This window comes from Hemitrygon akajei, unplaced genomic scaffold, assembly GCF_048418815.1.
Source record: "Hemitrygon akajei unplaced genomic scaffold, sHemAka1.3 Scf000108, whole genome shotgun sequence".
In the NCBI taxonomy this organism is placed as follows: Eukaryota; Metazoa; Chordata; class Chondrichthyes; order Myliobatiformes; family Dasyatidae; genus Hemitrygon; species Hemitrygon akajei.
Window position 1 is genome coordinate 1,937,758 of NW_027331994.1, and position 22,498 is coordinate 1,960,255.

Here is a 22,498-nt window from a genome sequence, read left to right on the forward strand (position 1 = left end):
AAATACCTCTTTGTCTTTGCGTCACACTTACGCCAGTCATTAAGGTGAAGAGTTGGATTCTTGTTGAGTGTGTGTAAAGATTCCTCAACATGCCGCCCATGGAACGTCCCTGGAAGGGGTCCCCATGAACGGAAGCGAAAAGCTTTCTGTGCAACTTATGAACCTATTTGACACATCCTGTTCCAGCTCTAGCACGAGAGATTGGCAGAAGGAATGTGATGTCAGCGAAGGGCATTGTGGATGTACCTGTTTGAAAGGATGGTACCTCCCTACCCCGACGGAGGGAAAAATGATGCCCTCCTTCGAGTTAGCAAATACACAGAAAACTGTAAATAGAATTTGTTATTGCAATACGGCGGGGGAAGTGGGACATTTTTGGGTCATAGTTCTTGTACTGAACGGAGGGTGGGTCCTCCTCCGCATATTCCTAAAGGGACTTACTGGGTATGTGGGGAAAGAGCTTATCCTTGGCTTCCAAGGCCGCCAGGTGAAAGTGGGAATGTGTCTCCAGGAAATTGGACGGGCTGCTGTTATCTGGCCTATATATTACCCTCCATGCATCCTATAAAAGATATATCGCAACATCCTTTTTGCGGACGAAGTAAGCGAGGGATGACTGAAAGTGAAAGGTTTTGGATGGTAGCATTTCCCTCAAAAGGTGTGGCCCGAAATTCGCGAGAAATTATTAATATGGCAACCGCTCCAGAGAAATTGGCCAATGGCACTGCCGATGCCCTAACTGACGTGCAAGTGACGCAAGTGAAAGACCTAACAGCAGAGGTAATTCCACTTAGAATGGTAGCCTTGCAAAATAGAATGGCTTCGGACATTCTCTGAGCCGAAAAAGAAGGGACAAGCGCTGTTGTAGGGCAGGAATGTTGTACTTATATTCCCGATGCCTCAGAAAACATAACTGACCTTAGTCAACACATAAGGGAAAAGATTAAGGAGATTAGGAAGATAGGGAAGCAGTTTAAGGATTTTGGTTCAGGGACGAAATGGCGGGAAATAATAGAGGAATGGTTTTCTGGCTGGGGAAGCTGGATTACCCATGGGATAATTATAGTAGCAATGATATGTGTTTTAGGGTGCTGTGTTTGTGGAGCATTACGATTGTATTGTGACCAGTTAATGAAAAGTACCTATGATACCCCAGAGGATGAGGGAAATGCGCAGCAAGCGAAACTGGTGGGCAGAGGGGGTACATCCTGGCAAAGAAATTACCCTTTGCGGAGGGATCTGACCCACCTGTGAGGAAGAGGAGGAAATACCTCATGAGGAGTGTTGATCTGAAAGGATCAACAACGAGGGAATTGTGGAAGAATTTAAGACTCTTTTGATATGTGGGGTTTAGCGAAATCGCTTGTGAATGCTCTTAAAATTTATCTAAAGTCCTTGCAGGTTTGGAATTCAGCTAAAGTCCTTCCAACAAAGATGTTGCGGCCACACACTTACGTAACGCTCTTGTTTGTTGCAATCGCTTTCTAAGATCAAAATCACGTTGTTTGTTGAAATCTAGTCCTAAGTTCAAAGTCAAGCAATGCTTTTGTTAAGTGCTTTTAGTCTTCTACTCGGTGTCTATATAATGCAGCGGGTCTGCAAGACAAACAGAGCCCCCAAGCACCGCTTTTAAGTGAAGAGGCTCTCCGTGATATCACGTATAAATAAAGTCCTTTAGGCTGACACGATTCTCTGAGTCGTCCGGATTTGTTCTGTCTGCTGCTCCTGAGATTTATCCGCAACAAAACTACATGTCGTATATGCACTTTATGTCAACTTGTATATCTACAGCATATTCTACCTGTTAATATTATTGTATTGCTTTAATATTATTTTATGTGCCGTATGTGATATATGTTCTGTGTTTTGCACCTAGGTCCCTGTTTCGTTTCGCTGCATACATGTGTACAGATCAATAAAAATATATCTGAACTTCAGCTTTAAACTGAACTTGAGTGTTGAACAATTTCGATATTTCACTCTGACGCGATCCTTAGACCATAAGACCATCATTATAATTAGGCCCTTCAGCCCATCGTGTCTGCTTCGCCATGTCATCATGGCCGAACGCGGATCCCAGACAACTCTATAAATCTGCCTTCTCACCACATCCTTCGATGTCCTGGTCTATCAGGAAACGGTCAACTTCTGTCTTAAATATACCCATGGACCTGGCTTCCACCTCAGTCTGTGGCAGGACATTCCACAGACGCACTACTGAAGAAAATCCCCTTTGCCTCTGTTCCAAAAGTTGGTCCATCAATTTTGATGATGTACCTTCGCCTGGGTACCCCCACTATAGTAAACATCCACCCTATCTAGTCCTTTCAAAATTCGTTAGGTTTCAGTGAGATTCCCGTGTATGCTTCTAAATTCCAGTGAATACAGACCCAAAGCTGCCGAACGCTCTCCATATGTCAACCCAGTCCTTCCCGGAATCATTCTCGTGAATATCCTCTTGACTCTCTCCAATAACAACAGATCCTTTCTGAGATCTGGGGCTCATAGCTGATGACATTACTCCAAGTGCGACCAGACTACTGACTCATAAAGGCTCAGCATTATCTCCTTGCTTTTATATCCTGTTCCACTTAGTAAATGCTTGCATTGCATTTGCCTTCTTTACCTCAAACTCAGTCTGTAGCTTAACCTTCTGCAAGTCTTGCACGGGGACTCCCTCGTTTATCTGTATCCTGATGTTTGATTTTTTTCCCCATTTTGATCACAGTCCGCACTATTGTTCCTTTTCTCCACACTGTATTCCAGCAGCCACATTTTTGCCCATTCTTGCAATTCGTCTAAGTTCTGCTATAATCGCATTGCTTCCTTGGCATTACCTACCCCTCCTGCTATCGCTGTATCCTCTGAAAACCTTGTCACATAGCCATCAATTCCATTATCCAAATCATTGACAAAGGTTTGAAATGTAGCGTTCCCAGTACTGACCTCTGAGGAACACCACTAGTCACTGGCAGCCAGCCACTGCTGCCTCCTGTCCGTCAGCCAGTCCGCAATACATGCTGGTACCTTTCCTGCAACACCGATACTTCCTGAAAATTGAAGTCTTCGCAATTGTAACAGACTTTGAATCTATTGGAATGATGAAGCACATTGAGAGTGGCTGATGCTCAAATTGGAGAACGTGCTGATTTACAAAACTGTCTGATATGTTTGTAGAGAATTGCTTAATGTAAATAACCCCGGCACTGAGATGGACTCGACATTTGATTTACCTCAGCCCCGAAGGCAGACAGAATATCATACATCCTCTACTTAATTTTGATGTACTCCGGCATACGCATGTGTACATTGATGAACTGTGGACATTATCTCACGAACAGTGGCCGATCTGCATGGCTGTTGGCGTACTCTCGTTTCGTATCACATACCTGCCAGCGCACATACACATTGTGGTTCATTACCACACTGCGCGAATTTATCCAATTTACAAAATGTACTTTTCAGGAGTGGGGATCACTGATAGTGTTCAGTGTGCATCAACACTCAAACTTGTAGTCTGACAGCTTCTGAGGCGCCGACGTTGCTCCGCTCAAGCACATTAATCCCCGGTCCCAGCACTGAGCCGGTAACTTTGTATAGAATATTGTATGAGATCATAACAAAAAAACAACAACATTCTGTGTCTCCCTACCTCCAACAGAGCGTGATGTAGGAAGTCCCTTATCACCCATATACTTGTAGATGAAAGGTGTAAGACGATCTTCCACATGGCTCTTTAAACCCTGAATATCGTAGCGAATACTCAGGTCATACAAATCTCTGCTAACGGAAAGAAAATCTCACTGACATCCTCTTCTATTTCATTGGTAATGTCGATTGCCCAGTGAAGGTACAACTCTGTAATCTCTCCGACGAAGTCTGAAAAGTTTCATAGGAACAAGCGGCTTCGGTCCCCACACCGAAGTAATGTGGAGGCACAGGCGGCTCTAAACGCTTAAATATCAGCATTTTCAGTGGTGATGGAGGTGATTTATATCAGCTTGTTTGGAGTAACCATATCATATATAACCGTGACTCTCCACCAGCTATAACAGAATATATGACCAGTGACGTTAGAGTCGTGTCACTACCCCATTGCCGGGTTGCTGCATCAATTGTTTGGTTTCAATGACGTCACATTCAGGAAGGAATCACAGCCTGTAAGGTTAGACTAAGACTGACGGGTTGACATTAGACTGGACGCATGATGAGAAAGGTTATTGAAGGATTATTATGTGAAAAGTAAAGGCAAGCGCAGCATCAGTAATGTTATAGTCAGTGGGAATCAGCAGAACGCTGTGTAACAAATGCAGTTACGGAACGGAGCGGGACCTCTTCACTGAGTTACTGTGGGACAACGAAAGGACCCTCCTGGAGCGATGCTCTCCGCGGGCGAGGGGAGCGCTGACGTCACTCCCTCGGGGGGGGGGTGTTCTGTTGTGGAATGTGAATGAAGGAGCTTCATGATCCAGCTGCTCAGTCCATCAGCTGGGGAACAGGTGGCACCGGAGCGGAACATCAACCCTTGTGTGTTCATTGGCTGTAAGTAATGTCATTCATTGCACAACCTGCCTACCCGTGACGGAGAATTCGTGTTCCCTATAAATTAGCAGGGTATCGTGGTCGGAGTCACACGCTGATGTGAACTGCACAACGGGAGATAATTCAAGCAATCGAACATGAGTCGACCGGCGATCCTACAGGTGAAAGACGTTTGTTACCCTGTTCTAGCGGTGTTTGGTTTACCCGGTAAGTCGTATTAATACATTGTCTAACAGCTATTGGCCTTTGGCTGGACATTGTTACTTTTTATGAAGTATGATCCGAAGATGCACCGCAATGTGTCCATTATACAAGCTGCTCAATAGGCGCTGTATCGTTCCGTGTCCACACGGCCGGTGAGAAGACTTTCCTCTGGACACAGGAGGGCGTCTCCTCATGTCCGGTGCAAAGGGAACGGAGGGATGCCATCGCTGAAATAGCAGTAGGGTTTCGCTCAGGAGGTAATGTATTTTTCATCGTGCCTGTCAGAGAGTAAAAGCGTACTACAACACAAAAAGGGGCCATTCGGTCCGCCATGGCAACCTGAACCTCTGTTGTCCTATCTACCGGCACCTGGCTGATATTCCTCTACCTCCCTCCAATCTTAGCCCTTTACAAGTTTATCTTACGTGGTACAACAGATCCCAGACCGTCCGCTCCGCAGGGAGCTGTTTCCACACTCGCAGCAACCTCTGAGTAAATAACCTCTCTCAGATTACCCCCGAAACATTTCAACTTTCACGCGAATCCTATGATCGTTCAAAATAGTCTCACACAACCTGAGGGGAAAAGGCTGAAATGCATTCACACCAATTATACCCCTAATGGATACAAAGATTCCACATTCCCGTCAGTATCTTTATAAATATTTTGAACTCTGTCGCGGATTTTGATATAATTCCCGTACTAAGGTGAGTAGAATTGTAAACAATACAATGAATTCGGCTTCAATTATGTATTGTACAACTCCAACTCAATAACTCAGCCCCAGTGCTCAGAGTCCTGATTTGTGATGGCCGATCTGCAAAATGATCTCTGTGCCACCCGGTTCACCCAGTGTTTTACTTTAAATGAATGATGGATCTGTATTTACAGCTCCGTTTCTTTTATGCGGAGCACCTCACAACCTACCATTCACCATGCAATGGTAACCTGGTTTACCCTCCTGCAGGACGGCACATTACCCAGGCTCCCAGTAAATTACACGTGCTGTTTCTCAGCCCGTTTCCAGCTGGTGAAGATCACACAGTGAAGTGCCTTTCCGTCCTGCCTATGCTCACTCTCAGACCACCGTACTAAACAGAAATACATCCGAACATATTTCAGAAATAAGTTGTAAGATTCTCCTGTCTTCCTCCCTTAGTGATGTCTTTACCTGTTGTTGTTTTTCTCTGTTGCAGCTAATTTGTTAACAATTATCATTCTGTCCCGAGGAAAATGCGGTCTTTCCAAATGCATCTCTGCCTACATGACGATGATGGCTGTTTCAGATCTATCGGTCATTCTCATCAATGTCCTTGTCTATGAGATTTTAATATTCCGCCTGTCAAATTCATTTCTGCATTATACGGAAGTCCTTAAAGCCACGATCTACGTGCTGGCGGTCACTCTGGAACTATCACGGTGGTACACGGTGGCCTTCACCTGTGATCGATATGTTGCCATATGTTGTCAGAAGTTTAAAACAAAATACTGCAGAGTGAAGACAGCCAGAAACCTGGCAGCAGTAATACTGGCGGTGCTTTGTTTGGAGAATATACCTCTCTTGTTTGCATTTCACCCTCAAAGAATAATTGGAAATATTTCGTGGGGTATTCGCCCGAAATTGGACATCTTCAACTCTCCAACGTTTGTCGCGCTCAGCAGATTCAAATCCTTTCAAACCCTGCTGTGTGCATTTGGTTTAGTACTTCTACGTAACGGGATGACGGTCAGACATATCTTAATGGCCAGCAAATCCCGGCGGGGCTTCCGAACCCATAAGAGTAAGATTGAACGTGACCCGGAAATGGAGTACAGGAAAAGGGGCATCATATTACTCTTCTGTGTATCGGGCAGCTTCATGCTATTTTGGCTTCCGTCGGCAGTGACCGACTTTATCGCCAGCCTAAACATGTATTTTGATCGCGACTATTACTCTGCCCGATATATCGCTGCTCAAACCAGGACTCTGCTCACGAACATGAGTTCCTGTACAAACACGTGTATTTATGCAGCCACCCAAACTAACTTCAGGGCAGAGTTGAAAACGTTGATATTGTCTCCTTGGACGCTTATCCGGGCATTGATCAAGAGAAATGTAAGATCATCTAAGGCTTTCTCCCCCGAGTAGAACTCAGTTCCAGCTCGCACACGTCTTACAACAGGTAACATTTTGTAAAAGATCCGCGCTTTTAGTTTGATAATAAAATAAAATTCTTCATTTAAAACATCCCGATGCTGGTAACTGAAAGTGTCTCCTTTGTATCTGATAAGAATTCGGTCAAGGTAGAAATAAAATGTATGAATGCGCGGAATGGGCCGGATGGAACACAGTATTGGATTAGGAGAAGCGTCATTTCAATGTTGAAGAAACCAAACTATTTGCACCCAACATTGGATCTCTGTAAAGCAGCAGAGAGCTACGGTCAATAACACCCTTATTCCATATTTCCCGATCTGCCAAGCTGTATAATGTGAAGCAGCGAAAGAGAGGGTTAAAAACTTTTCGAATACTGCACAGCCGCCTCCAAAATCCTCAGCAGGAATTGAGGATAGAAAATATTCTTTCTCAATAATTAGAAGAATACAAATTTTCGAAAGAAGTTATGGAGCCTTTCTAAAGATCCTGTGTTATTTTAGCTTACGTTGTGTCGTTCCATTTATTTCGTGATCGGCAGTGCCACTCAGCTGTACCAGAACCTCCTCAGTTGACCAGACACCCCTCGGCAATAGAAGGCGATCTTCTATTCCCGATCCTGTAGACATTATATTCGATGTTACCCCGCGATATGCCTGGTTACGGAAATCAGCCCTTACAGAAGTCAGAGATCAACGCCAGATTTGGGAACAGCTTCTTTCCAACTGTGATGAGACCTTCCTGACCGACTCCCATTTGCCAGTGTTTAGACATCAATCCTTCTAAAGCTTACGTAACATGGTCTTGTCCAAATGGCAAAGAGACATTCCAATTATGTCTGCCTCAAATGTTTTACTGTCATCTCGTTCCATGTGCCCAACACAATGAAAATTGTATTACTCAGGAACCCCTTCAAAACTTCCCTTCTCGCATACAAATATAGCCACTAGTTCTAGAATCCACTCGGTTGGAGAAATGCTGACTATCTGCGCAATGCTGTTTATATAAATCTTTATATATTCACTCTCTAACCCAGAACAAAAAAGTTCCAGACTATCCATACTTCCCACTGACGTCAAACTGCAAGTTCCAATTACATCATTGTGAATCGTTTCCGCGTCATTTCGAAGCTTCAACAACACGTGAGCACTTCCCACTGAAATTCACTCCTCTGCGCATGTCAACGGATCGCACACTTTGGTTCCATACGTCACAGGGGCAGGTGTAAACGTACGAACTATTTTTCAGTATCTGTTCGGTTGATGATATTGATAAAATGAGCTTGTTGCTGCAGATCAGAGTATTGAGAGAGAGCCGCAGAATGTCCTTCCGGGTCACGTCTGCATCTTCAGATTAACTATATCCCTGCTCTTCCTGACATCTACACTTAAAAGGGGATTATCAGTAGGTGGGGTCCGGCCAGCTCATCGTCCAGTGACTTCACTTATGATCCCAACAACAATGCCTGACGTTTGTGTTAATAATGTTAATAAATGGATTCACGGCACTGACGCTCGGTCTCTCGAATCTCTCTTTCCTACGGGGTCACACAGTCCTAAAAGTCCATTGATATTATGGAGTTGTTCCGGGACAGTAGGCAAGGCAAGGTGAATGGTATCCTTGCCGAGGACTGGACTTTTTAAATTAATCTGTTAATTAGTTTTGGTAGTTCCACTGTTCTTCGTTGTTTTAATGTCATCATCATGGCTTGGCTTCGCGAACGAAGATTTCCCTCGTTTCTGCTGACGTCCTTCCGGCTGGAGAGTGATCACTCCACTGCGACCTCAGAGCTGATCGACTTGCCGCTCCGTTCCTCAAGGCTGTTGTTACCGATATAATTTTCCTTCACAATTTTCCTTCACATAATTTGTTATGTGTGATGAGAAAACCAGATGGAGATGGGGTCCTGAGTTAACCCCCTGTGAACTATGCTCCTAATGAGAGAGATAGATAAAGAGGGGTCAGAGGCATCCTGCTGCAGGTGGGAGAGAGAGAGAGAGAAAGATTTAAAGTTATGGCTCCATGGATGATTTAGTATTATGGCTTCTTCACTGATTATTTATCTTTGCTAGAAGGACACTCTTCTTTGCTCGTTAACATTCTTGCTGAGGCAGCACCGAGTGGCCCAGTTCGATGGACATGGACATGGTCAGTTGATGGATGGCTGGTACCCCGGCAGGGGGGATAAAAGGCAGGTCTGCTGAGACACAAGCAGACACGCCACTGGATACTGAAAGAGCATTGTGCACCCTCAGGAAGGTGGGGGCTTGCAGAAATGATTCGGGGGAATCGTTCAGAGGCTCACAGTGTGTGAAGGCAGGCCGGTGGGGGTTTGTGCGTGTGTGTCCACCCTCGCCTGGGTGAAAGGCTCACCACTGAAGACCGGTCTGACTTGGAACGGTGGGGTCACAGTCGATGACCACAACCGCACAACAGAACAAGAAGACAACGGAAGGTTTGCCTGCTGCAACTCTCTCTCTCTCTCTCTCTCTCTCCAACGGTACAACAGCAACTACCTCGACTTAAACTGGACAGAACTGAACTCTGCATCAGACTATTCATTTACCCCTAGACTTTGATAGAGCTTGGTTTTGATTTATATATCCACACTTCTCTATATAACATTGTTAACCTGTTTTATAAGTATATTTGACTTTTATTGTACTGTATTAGTTAGTTTACTAATAAACACTTTTAGTTACAGTACCACCAGACTCCAAGGTATCAGTCCATTTCTGCTGGTTTGGTAACCAGTCACGGGGTACGTTACAAATTGGGGGCTCGTCCGGGACCTGAAGATAGTTTGGGAGGCTGTTGAATTGATTGGGGAGAATTCCCTTATATGATTTGGTTGTGTGAAAAACCAAAAAAAAAGGAAATCAATTGAAATGGATGTTGAGGGATTTCTGTTAAGTCTAGACCCTGCAGGCTTTTGGAAAACTAAAAAGGATGGGTTGTGGGAAGTTGTTAATGCATTGCAACTTAAGGCACAGACAGGTATGACGAAGGTGAAACTCCGAATGATAATAGTGGAGCACAATATTTCTACGAAGCATTTTAGTGAGAAGGAGGTAGAAATGCTTCCTCTAGAGATCCAGTTGCGACTGGAAGAGATGAGGCGAGAGAATTAAGTTAGAGGCTGCAGAAAGGGAAAGGTAGAGACAATTCGATAGGAAGTTGTGGCAGTTGGAAGGTCCAGTGATGGACACTGATGATTTATATACGCTTCAGTTTGCGTATAAGGAGAAGGTGGGACTGGAGGATGCTATCACGTATTTGCTGCACAAATCACTCTCTCACCTAGATGGGGTCAGTTGTGCTGTGAGGATTACATTCCTTGACTTCTCTAGTGCCTTTAACACCATCCAGCCCAAGATCCTAAAGCACAAACTAACGGAGATGGGAGTAGACTCTCGCATGGTGGATTGGATAGTGGACTACTTGACAGATAGACTTCAGTATGTGCGGTTGGGAGACTGTAGGTCTGACACGGTGGTCAGCAGCACAGGAGCGCCACAGGGAACCGTACTCTCTCCGGTCCTGTTCACCCTGTACACATCAGACTTCCAATATAACTCGGAGTCCTGCCATGTGCAGAAGTTCGCTGATGACACGGCCATAGTGGGGTGTGTCAGGAATGGACAGGAGGAGGAGTATAGGAAACTGATACAGGACTTTGTGATATGGTGCAACTCAAACTACCTGCGTCTCAATATCACCAAGACCAAGGAGATGGTGGTGGACTTTAGGAGATCTAGGCCTCATATGGAGCCAGTGATCATTAATGGAGAATGTGTGGAGCAGGTTAAGACCTACAAGTATCCGGGAGTACAGTTAGATGAGAAGCTAGACTGGACTGCCAACACAGATGCCTTGTGCAGGAAGGCACAGAGTCGACTGTACTTCCTTAGAAGGTTGGCGTCATTCAATGTCTGCAGTGAGATGCTGAAGATGTTCTATAGGTCAGTTGTTGAGAGCGCCCTCTTCTTTGTGGTGGCGTGTTGGGGAGGAAGCATTAAGAAGAAGGACGCCTCACGTCTTAATAAGCTGGTAAGGAAGGCGGGCTCTGTCGTGGGCAATGTACTGGAGAGTTTAACATCGGTAGCTGAGCGAAGGGCGCTGAGTAGGCTACGGTCAATTATGGAAAACCCTGAACATCCTCTACATAACACCATCCAGAGACAGAGAAGCAGTTTCAGCGACAGGTTACTATCGATGCAATGCTCCTCAGACAGGATGAAGAGGTCAATACTCCCCAATGCCATTAGGCTTTACAATTCAACTGCCAGGACTTAAGAACTTTTTTTTAAAGCTATTATTAATGCTTTTTGAGTAGTGATTTAGATGCATATCATATTATTACTGAGTTAAGTATTGTATGTAATTAGTTTTTGCTACAACAAGTGTATGGGACATTGGAAAAAATGTTGAATTTCCCCATGGGGATGAATAAAGTATCTATCTATCTATCTATCTATCTATCTATCTATCTATCTATCTATCTATCTATCTATCTATCTATCTATCTATCTATCTATCTATCTATCTATCTATCTATCTATCTATCTATTTATCTATCTATCTATTCAGCTTGAAAGAGCTGTTTGTAATAGAAGAATTTAAAAAGTGTTTTCCCGATGATGTAAGGGCATTAGGAGATGAAAATGATGCCGCTACCTTGAGGGAGTCTGCTGGGTTAGCAGACGAGGTTGTTTTAACCCGCAAGGTTGAGTTTACTCCGGATGAGAGTTTCCCAGAGAGTAGCTGGGAGGATCAGGGGAACTTGGAATTTGAGACTGGGACTGGTATTGAAAGCCTAGAAGAGGCAGATATCCCGTTTGCCTGTGTTCAGGTTGTTGAAGTACCTGTGGATGCACAGGGTACTGAATCTTGTGTTAAAACTCAGGAGTGGTCCGAAGTGTCTGATTTGGTTAAAAAGGAATGCAGTCCTTTTGGATCAGATCGGCTTGTTTCAGTGAGTAAGGGCTTAACCCTGGCACCAGTGGAAAGTGAGGATTCTCAGTCATTTGTGTTCGATGGTGTTCTAACAGTTAGTGATGAGATGAAAGCTGGTGATGTGAATTTTATGGACAATAGTGAGAAAGGGGCTCCAGTATTTGTTTTTTTTTAAGTTTTAAGTTCTCCTGGGCGTGAGCCAACAGTTGTCCGCCGTTTTTTTGTTTTTTTTTTTTTAAATTTATTAGTTTGTCAAAACATTTTACAAAATTAAAAACCCCAAATCCCAATGAGGAGCATTAATACAGTGCAAAATTAAGCATACAATAACAATATGCTACAAAGGAAGAGAATTTAACAAAAAAGCACCTAAATTAAAGACAAGTGAGCTTAGTGTCCTCCCCAAGCCCCACAACACAAGAAAAAAACAACAACAACTCCAGACCAACCACCACACAATATAGAGAGTATAAGTCAGGACAGTCTAACTCCCAGACTGTGAATACACTTAGCGACAGAGGATATTAATGCCTACTGCCAGAAAAAAAGGGAGCTGAAAGCAAGGGACCGAAAAGAAGAGGAGAAAAAAAGAAAAAAAAAACCCTAGTCAAGAGGAAGGTTATGAAAGTACTCGATAAAAGGTCCCCAGACCTTATGGAACTTTAGATCCGAATTAAGAACTGAATAATGAATTTTTTGGAGGTCCAAGCAGGCCATAATGTCGTTAAGCCATTGCGCATGAGTGGGCGGGGCAACATCACTCCATCTAAGGAGGATCAAGCGTCTCGCCAGGAGAGAGGCAAAGGATAGTATTCGGCATTTGGTCGGACCCAGACATAAGACCCAGCCATAGTGGGGTGTGTCAGGAATGGACAGGAGGAGGAGTATAGGAAACTGATACAGGACTTTGTGATATGGTGCAACTCAAACTACCTGCGTCTCAATATCACCAAGACCAAGGAGATGGTGGTGGACTTTAGGAGATCTAGGCCTCATATGGAGCCAGTGATCATTAATGGAGAATGTGTGGAGCAGGTTAAGACCTACAAGTATCTGGGAGTACAGTTAGATGAGAAGCTAGACTGGACTGCCAACACAGATGCCTTGTGCAGGAAGGCACAGAGTCGACTGTACTTCCTTAGAAGGTTGGCGTCATTCAATGTCTGCAGTGAGATGCTGAAGATGTTCTATAGGTCAGTTGTTGAGAGCGCCCTCTTCTTTGTGGTGGCGTGTTGGGGAGGAAGCATTAAGAAGAAGGACGCCTCACGTCTTAATAAGCTGGTAAGGAAGGCGGGCTCTGTCGTGGGCAATGTACTGGAGAGTTTAACATCGGTAGCTGAGCGAAGGGCGCTGAGTAGGCTACGGTCAATTATGGAAAACCCTGAACATCCTCTACATAACACCATCCAGAGACAGAGAAGCAGTTTCAGCGACAGGTTACTATCGATGCAATGCTCCTCAGACAGGATGAAGAGGTCAATACTCCCCAATGCCATTAGGCTTTACAATTCAACTGCCAGGACTTAAGAACTTTTTTTTAAAGCTATTATTAATGCTTTTTGAGTAGTGATTTAGATGCATATCATATTATTACTGAGTTAAGTATTGTATGTAATTAGTTTTTGCTACAACAAGTGTATGGGACATTGGAAAAAATGTTGAATTTCCCCATGGGGATGAATAAAGTATCTATCTATCTATCTATCTATCTATCTATCTATCTATCTATCTATCTATCTATCTATCTATCTATCTATCTATCTATCTATCTATCTATCTATCTATCTATTTATCTATCTATCTATTCAGCTTGAAAGAGCTGTTTGTAATAGAAGAATTTAAAAAGTGTTTTCCCGATGATGTAAGGGCATTAGGAGATGAAAATGATGCCGCTACCTTGAGGGAGTCTGCTGGGTTAGCAGACGAGGTTGTTTTAACCCGCAAGGTTGAGTTTACTCCGGATGAGAGTTTCCCAGAGAGTAGCTGGGAGGATCAGGGGAACTTGGAATTTGAGACTGGGACTGGTATTGAAAGCCTAGAAGAGGCAGATATCCCGTTTGCCTGTGTTCAGGTTGTTGAAGTACCTGTGGATGCACAGGGTACTGAATCTTGTGTTAAAACTCAGGAGAGGTCCGAAGTGTCTGATTTGGTTAAAAAGGAATGCAGTCCTTTTGGATCAGATCGGCTTGTTTCAGTGAGTAAGGGGTTAACCCTGGCACCAGTGGAAAGTGAGGATTCTCAGTCATTTGTGTTCGATGGTGTTCTAACAGTTAGTGATGAGATGAAAGCTGGTGATGTGAATTTTATGGACAATAGTGAGAAAGGGGCTCCAGTATTTGTTTTTTTTTAAGTTTTAAGTTCTCCTGGGCGTGAGCCAACAGTTGTCCGCCGTTTTTTTGTTTTTTTTTTTTAAATTTATTAGTTTGTCAAAACATTTTACAAAATTAAAAACCCCAAATCCCAATGAGGAGCATTAATACAGTGCAAAATTAAGCATACAATAACAATATGCTACAAAGGAAGAGAATTTAACAAAAAAGCACCTAAATTAAAGACAAGTGAGCTTAGTGTCCTCCCCAAGCCCCACAACACAAGAAAAAAACAACAACAACTCCAGACCAACCACCACACAATATAGAGAGTATAAGTCAGGACAGTCTAACTCCCAGACTGTGAATACACTTAGCGACAGAGGATATTAATGCCTACTGCCAGAAAAAAAGGGAGCTGAAAGCAAGGGACCGAAAAGAAGAGGAGAAAAAAAGAAAAAAAAACCCTAGTCAAGAGGAAGGTTATGAAAGTACTCGATAAAAGGTCCCCAGACCTTATGGAACTTTAGATCCGAATTAAGAACTGAATAATGAATTTTTTGGAGGTCCAAGCAGGCCATAATGTCGTTAAGCCATTGCGCATGAGTGGGCGGGGCAACATCACTCCATCTAAGGAGGATCAAGCGTCTCGCCAGGAGAGAGGCAAAGGATAGTATTCGGCATTTGGTCGGACCCAGACATAAGACCCAGCCATAGTGGGGTGTGTCAGGAATGGACAGGAGGAGGAGTATAGGAAACTGATACAGGACTTTGTGATATGGTGCAACTCAAACTACCTGCGTCTCAATATCACCAAGACCAAGGAGATGGTGGTGGACTTTAGGAGATCTAGGCCTCATAAGGAGCCAGTGATCATTAATGGAGAATGTGTGGAGCAGGTTAAGACCTACAAGTATCTGGGAGTACAGTTAGATGAGAAGCTAGACTGGACTGCCAACACAGATGCCTTGTGCAGGAAGGCACAGAGTCGACTGTACTTCCTTAGAAGGTTGGCGTCATTCAATGTCTGCAGTGAGATGCTGAAGATGTTCTATAGGTCAGTTGTTGAGAGCGCCCTCTTCTTTGTGGTGGCGTGTTGGGGAGGAAGCATTAAGAAGAAGGACGCCTCACGTCTTAATAAGCTGGTAAGGAGGGCGGGTTCTGTCGTGGGCAAAGTACTGGAGAGTTTAACATCGGTAGCTGAGCGAAGGGAGCTGAGTAGGCTACGGTCAATTATGGAAAACCCTGAACATCCTCTACATAGCACCATCCAGAGACAGAGAAGCAGTTTCAGTGACAGGTTACTGTCGATGCAATGCTCCTCAGACAGGATGAAGAGGTCAATACTCCCCAATGCCATTAGGCTTTACAATTCAACTGCCAGGACTTAAGAACTTTTTTTTTTAAGCTATTATTAATGCTTTTTGAGTTAGTGATTTAGATGCATATCATATTATTACTGAGTTAAGTATTGAATGTAATGAGTTTTTTTTTGCTACAACAAGTGTATGGGACATTGGAAAAAATGTTGAATTTCCCCATGGGGATGAATAAAGTATCTATCTATCTATCTATCTATCTATCTATCTATCTATCTATCTATAAATCTGTCTCGCTCCAAAAACCGAACAGAGCAATTAAGGGGTTAGGTTCAAGGTGCTGATTCAGAATACCCGATAATGTAGTGAAGACATCTTTCCAGAATTTCTCCAAGCTAGGACAGAACCACTACATATGGATGAGAGAGGCCACGCCCCTCTTGCACTTATCACAGAGCGGACTAATGCCAGGGTAAAATCGAGATAGTTTAGATTTAGACATATGGGCTCCATGAACAATCTTAAACTGCAAAAGGCAATGGCGAGCACAAAGTGAGGTTGAGTTAACCGATTTGAGAACTGAGTCCCAGCTCTCCTCGGATAAGGAGATATTTAAATCCTGCTCCCAGGCCATTTTAATTTTATCCACAGGGGCCCGTCGTAAGGCTGCTAGTTTATATCGGATAATTGATATTAAACCTTTACCTAGTGGATTAATGGAAAGAAATAGGTCCATAGCATTTTTCGCAGGCATTTCAGGAAAGTTAGGAATTAAAGGAGCAGTAAAGTGTCGGATTTGGAGATATATGAAAAAGTGAGCGTTAGGCAGGTGAAAGTGAGGGTATAATTGTCCGTCCTTTTAAGTTTTTCTACTCTGTAACTACACAAACCCGCACTTCTACGGCGAGATTCGACACCAAACATGTCGCTTGTTTTCGGTAGATCTTTCCTGCGATTGCGCAGCAGGAGGAGATTCGCCGAAATCTCCGTTTCAGTGTGGATAGAGATATTTTCAAAAACGCATAGTGTGGACGCCTATTGTTTTTTTATGCGAAACCGGCGTTTCCAAAATTATCCGGTCTGGTGTGGATGTAGCCCAAGAGTTAGCAATGTTATAGATATTTAGAGATATAAATAAGGCTCTCAATCTCAGGTGGCAGGAGTTACAGTCTTACAATGGTACGTAAGGAAGTTCCGTTCACTCCGCAGAACTGAGGCAAGAGAGAGAGAGGTATTTGTAATCCGAATAAACAGATGTCGCTGTTCTTCCCATTGCTCTCCGAATCCTTCTGGTGAGCCAAACGTTGACTACACTAAGGGTACCGTCTTCAGGTGGTAAAGCGACTGACCCAGGCAGTGGTTAAGCACACCGGTAGTTCCCACACTGTGACAGCCACTGGTCCAGTTCCGTGACGTACAAAGTAACTCCAAAAGTGATTTGCCTTCTTCAGTGAACTATCCCGCCCATACAAGGGTAAACACGCTAGTGGTATTCACAATGGCTTCCCCCTCACCAGAAGACCCACTCCTGTGGATTAACGGGCTGACAATCACACTTCCGTATTCGAACGGAATCGAACTCACCCCTCACGGGCTACTTGGAGGGAAAGTCCAAACAGAGATCTCTTTGTCACTAGGTTTTCTCTGTTTCAAACCTTCCTTTCTTCTCTGCAATCTTCTAGCTGCAGCGCTTGTGAGAGTCATTTATCAACACTCTGCATCGATCTCCACTCACCCCTTTTAAACTCCTGAAAGTTTAAACCAGCCACCCCATGCACTGGTGTCTTCCATTGACCGAAACCATCTTGACTCTGACTGTGTCCTTGTATATTGCAAGTCTACAAATCTCTGGTCAGACCGCACTTAGAGTATTGTGTTCAATTCCGGTCACCTCATTATAGGAAGGATGTGGAAGCTATGGACAGGGTGTGGAGGAGATTTACCAGGATGTTGCCTGGATTGGAGAACAAGCCACATGAAGCAAGATTAGCAGAACTGGGACTTTTCTCTTTGGAGGGTAGAAGAATGAGTGGGGACTTGATAGATGTCTACAAGATTATGAGAGGCAAAGATAGGGTGGATAGTCAGTACCTGTTTCCCAGGGCACTAATAGCAAACACCAGAGGGCATAGGTACAAAATTAAGGGAAGGAGGTTTAGGGGAGACATCAGGGGTAAGTTTTTTACACAGAGGGTTGTGAGTGCCTGGAATGACTTGCTAGGGATGGTGGTGGAGGCTAAAACATTAGGGGTATTTAAGAGCCTCTTGGACAGGCACATGGATGAAAAAATGGATGAAAAAAAGCCTCTTGGAAATAAAAATGGAGGGTTATCGGGTAGTGTGGGTTTAGTACTATTTTTTTAAAGGATTATATGGGTCGGCACATGGAGGGCTGGAGGGCCTGTACTGTGCTCTAGTGTTCTATGGTTCTATTCCAAACAAGCCTCAGGAAAAACATTCATTGTCTATCAGATAACTCCAACTCCCTCACCATAGAAAACAAGTCTTTCTCCCCCACCCCGCACCTCCGTTCCAATTTCTCTCTCGCTCTCTCCCTCTCTCTCCACCGCCCGTCTCTTATCTCTCTCTCCCCCGTCCCCATCTCTTTCTGCATCATTATCTGTCTCTCACACACTCTCTCCTCCCTCTCTCTCTCCTCCCTTTTCAATTCCTCTCCCACTCTCTCTCTCTCTGTCCCTCCTCCCGCACCCTTTCCACACACACTCCTTCGCTTCCCCCCTTCACTCGCTGCTTTCCCTGTTCAGTTTGTCTCCCCTCTCTCTCACTTCCACTGTCCCTTTCAAACTTATCTCTCTCGCTCTTTGTCTCTCCCCGTCTCCCTTTCTCTTTCTCTCCTCCTCCACCCCATCCACCCCGCCCCCCCCGTCTCTTCTCAATTGATCTCTCTCTCTTTCTGTCTTTCTCTCCGGCAGACCATCGCCTGCCTGGTTGCGAATGTGATCTGCACCCTCGCCTGCATTCCCGCTGTCATCCTGTACTCGCTGAACGTCCGCATCTTCCCCTGCATCGGGTACAGCTACACCGGATGCCGGATGGTGAGTGATCCGCCCGCCCCCCAACACACACACACACACACACACACACACACACACACACACACACACACACACACACACACACACGCACGCACGCACGCACGCACACACACACACACACACACACACACACACACACACACACACACACACACACACACACACACACACACACACACACACATCAGATGTAGAGAAGATAGTTTAAGAGATGGAGGAATGGAGGGATCCCTGGACAGCTCTGAGCTTCAAGATATCGAGAATATATATTGTACTGGGAACCTGATAAAAATGACTTCAACATCGATGTCGTCCAGGGCTGATGGAGAACTGGACAGAGTATCCGTGTACACAGCGGGGATGTTTTATATCTGATGGCACATAGTGGGACGGGGTGGGTTGGGTTTGGTGTCTGATGGAGAACTGGACAGGGTGTCTCTGTACACAGCGGGTATGTTTTATATCTGATGGCACATAGTGGGACGGGGTGGTGTGGGTTTGGTGTCTGATGGGGAACTGCACAGGGTGTCTCTGTACACAGCGGGTATGTTTTATATCTGATGACACATAGTGGGACGTGTGGGGTGGGTTTGGTGTCTGATGGAGAACTGGACAGAATGTCTCTGTACACAGCGGGTATGTTTTATATCTGATGGCACATAGTGGGACGGGATGGGGTGGGTTTGGTGTCTGATGGAGAACTGGACAGGGTGTCTCTGTACACAGCGGGAATGTTTTATATCTGGTGGCACATAGTGGGACGGGGTGGGTTGGGTTTGCTGTCTAATGGGGAACTGGACAGGGTGTATCTGTACACAGCGGGTATGTTTTATATCTGATGGCACATAGTGGGACGGGGTCGGGTGGGTTTGGTGTCTGATGGGGAACTGGACAGGGTGTCTCTGTACACAGCGGGTATGTTTTATATCTGATGGCACATAGTGGGACGGGGTCGGGTGGGTTTGGTGTCTGATGGGGAACTGGACAGGGTGTCTCTGTACACAGCGGGTATGTTTTATATCTGGTGACACATAGTGGGACGGGGTCGGGTGGGTTTGGTGTCTGATGGGGAACTGGACAGGGTGTCTCTGTACACAGCGGGTATGTTTTATATCTGATGGCACATAGTGGGACGGGGTCGGGTGGGTTTGGTGTCTGATGGGGAACTGGACAGGGTGTCTCTGTACACAGCGGGTATGTTTTATATCTGATGACACACAGTGGGACGGGTTGGGGTGGGTTTGGTGTCTGATGGGGAACTGGACAGGGTGTCTCTTTACACAGCGGGTATGATTTATATCTGATGACACATAGTGGGACGGGGTGGGGTGGGTTTGTTGTCTGATGGGGAACTGGACAGGGTGTCTCTGTACACAGCGGGTATGTTTTATATCTGTTGGCACATAGTGGGATGGGGTGGGGTGGGTTTGGTGTCTGATGGAGAACTGGACAGAGTGTCTGTGTACACAGCGGGTATGTTTTATATCTGGAGGCACATAGCGTGACGGGGTGTAGCAGCTGAGCCAGCCCTCATCCACACACCCACACCCGCTCACCCACGGACGTCCCCCTCTCCCGCGGCGCTACCTTGCTCCCCTCCCCGCATCGCTCCCTCTCCCCACGCCAAGCCTCTCCGAACCCTCCCTCCTCTCTGTTGTAGCGGCCCTTCTCTCCTCTCCTCCCCCTCCATCCCTCGACCACTTCCTCCAGCAGCTCCTTCCACAGACGGACCACCCGTATCCCTCTAAACCTTTCCTATCCGTGTCCCTGTCCGAGTGTCGTTAATGTACCTGCCCCGACCACTTCCTCCGGCAGCTCCTTCCACAGACGGACCACCCGTATCCCTCTAAACCTTTCCTATCCGTGTCCCTGTCCGAGTGTCGTTAATGTACCTGCCTCGACCACTTCCTCCGGCAGCTCCTTCCACTGACGGAACACCCTCTGTGTGAACAATTTTCCCATCGGGTCCCCTATTAAATCTCTAAAACCTGTGCCCTATGATTCAAGATTCCCCCCTACGCTCCAGGGAATGAAGTCCCTACCTGCCCGACCTCTCTCCGTAACTCAGCCCCTCGAGACCCGGCGACACCCTCGTAAATCCCCGTGAGCTCCCGCCTCCGGTACACGGTGCCCTGTCCGACGATGGCGGTCATGCCAAACGCCGCCTTCACCGCCCCGTCTGCCTGTGACCCCACTTCCAGGGAACCATAAATCTAGGAAAATCTAGGAATCTAGGAATAATGGTGCATAGTTCCCTGAAGGTGGAATCTCACGTGGATAGGTTGGTGAAGAAAGCTTTGGGGATGCTGGCCTTTATAAATCAGAGCATTGAGTATAGGAGTTGGGATGTAATGTTAAAATTGTACAAGGCATTGGTGAGGCCGAATTTGGAGTATTGTGTTGAATTCTGGTCACCGAATTATAGGAAAGATGTCAACAAAATAGAGAGAGTACAGAGGAGATTTACTAGAATGTTACCTGGGTTTCAGCACCTAAGTTACAGGGAAAGGCTGAACAAGGTAGGTCTTTATTCTTTGGAGCATAGAAGGTTGAGGGGGGACTTGATAGAGATATTTAAAATTATAGGGGGGTAGAGTTGACGTGGATTGGCTTTTTCCATTGAGAGTAGGGGAGATTCAGACAAGAGGACATGAGTTGAGAGTTAAGGGGCAAAAGTTTAGGGGCAACGCGAGATGGAATTTCTTTACTCAGAGAGTGGTAGCAGCTTCCAGTAAAAGTGGTAGAGGCAGGTTCGATTTTGTCATTAAAAAAATGGACAGGAAAGGAATGGAGGGTTATGGATTGAGTGTAGGTCGGTGGGACTAGGTGAGAGTAAGCGTTCGGCACGGACTAGAAGAGCCGAGATGGCCTGTTTCCATGCATTAATTGTTATATGGTTATAAACCAAAACTTGGTGTGTTCCGTTAATCGAAGGCTAAAGTTCTCCGTCTCTCACCCCTCTCCCTCTTTCACCCCTCTCCACCTCTCACCCTGTCCATGTCTCACTCTCTCTGTCTCTGCCCCCTCTGTTTTCCACCATTCTCTGCCTTCCCTGTCCGACCTCTCTCATCTCCTGCCTCTCACCTCTCTCTCCCCCATCTGACTCTCATGTCTCTCCCTCGATCAACTGTCCTCTGCCACCTCTCTTCATTCTCCCCCTTCCCTACCCCCATCTCTCTCCCACCCACCCCCTCTCTTCCTCACCCATTGCCCCCATTCTCTCCCTCCCCGTTTTGGTCTCCCCACCTCCGCCTACCCCAATACCCACTCTCCCTCACCCCTCTCCCATCCTCGGCCATTTCCACCCATGCCCCTCCCTCCCTCTCTCTCTCTCCTCTCTGTCTCTCACCCCATTTCTCTCTCTCTCTCCCCTTCTCCACTCGTCTCTTTCCGTCTGGCTCTCACCCCCCTCCCATGCTCCCTTCGCCAAACACCGAATCTCGCAGAGGTTTGTCAGCGGGATCACGGTGATCTTGCTGGTCAACTGCCTGGTCTCGCTGGTGATGTCGGTCCTCACGGCCATCGCCAACTGCAGGGACCTCGAGTGCTGCGCCGCACAGCCTCCGGTGGTGAGTGGGATCTTCCTGTGCACGGGGGGTGCTGTGGGCGGCGAGGGATGGGGCATGGGTACAAGAGATGGGGGAGGTGAACAGCGTGGGGAGGGAACAAGAGAGTGGAGGGGTAGAGAGAGATGGGGGCAGAAAAGGGATAAAAGGGTGGGGAGAGGGGTGGAAAGAGGAGGATGGGTGGAGGGGGTGGAGACAGGAGGATAGGGTGGGGAGAGGATGATAGGGTGGAGGGGTGGAGAGAGGATAGGGTGGGAAGGGTGGAGAGAGGAGGATAGGGTGGAGAGGGGTGGAGAGAGGAGGATAGGGTGGGAAGAGGGGTGGAGAAAGGAGGATAGGGTGGAGAGGGGTGGAGAGAGGAGGATGGGGTGGAGAGGGGTGGAGAGAGGATGATGGGGTGGGGAGAGGAGGA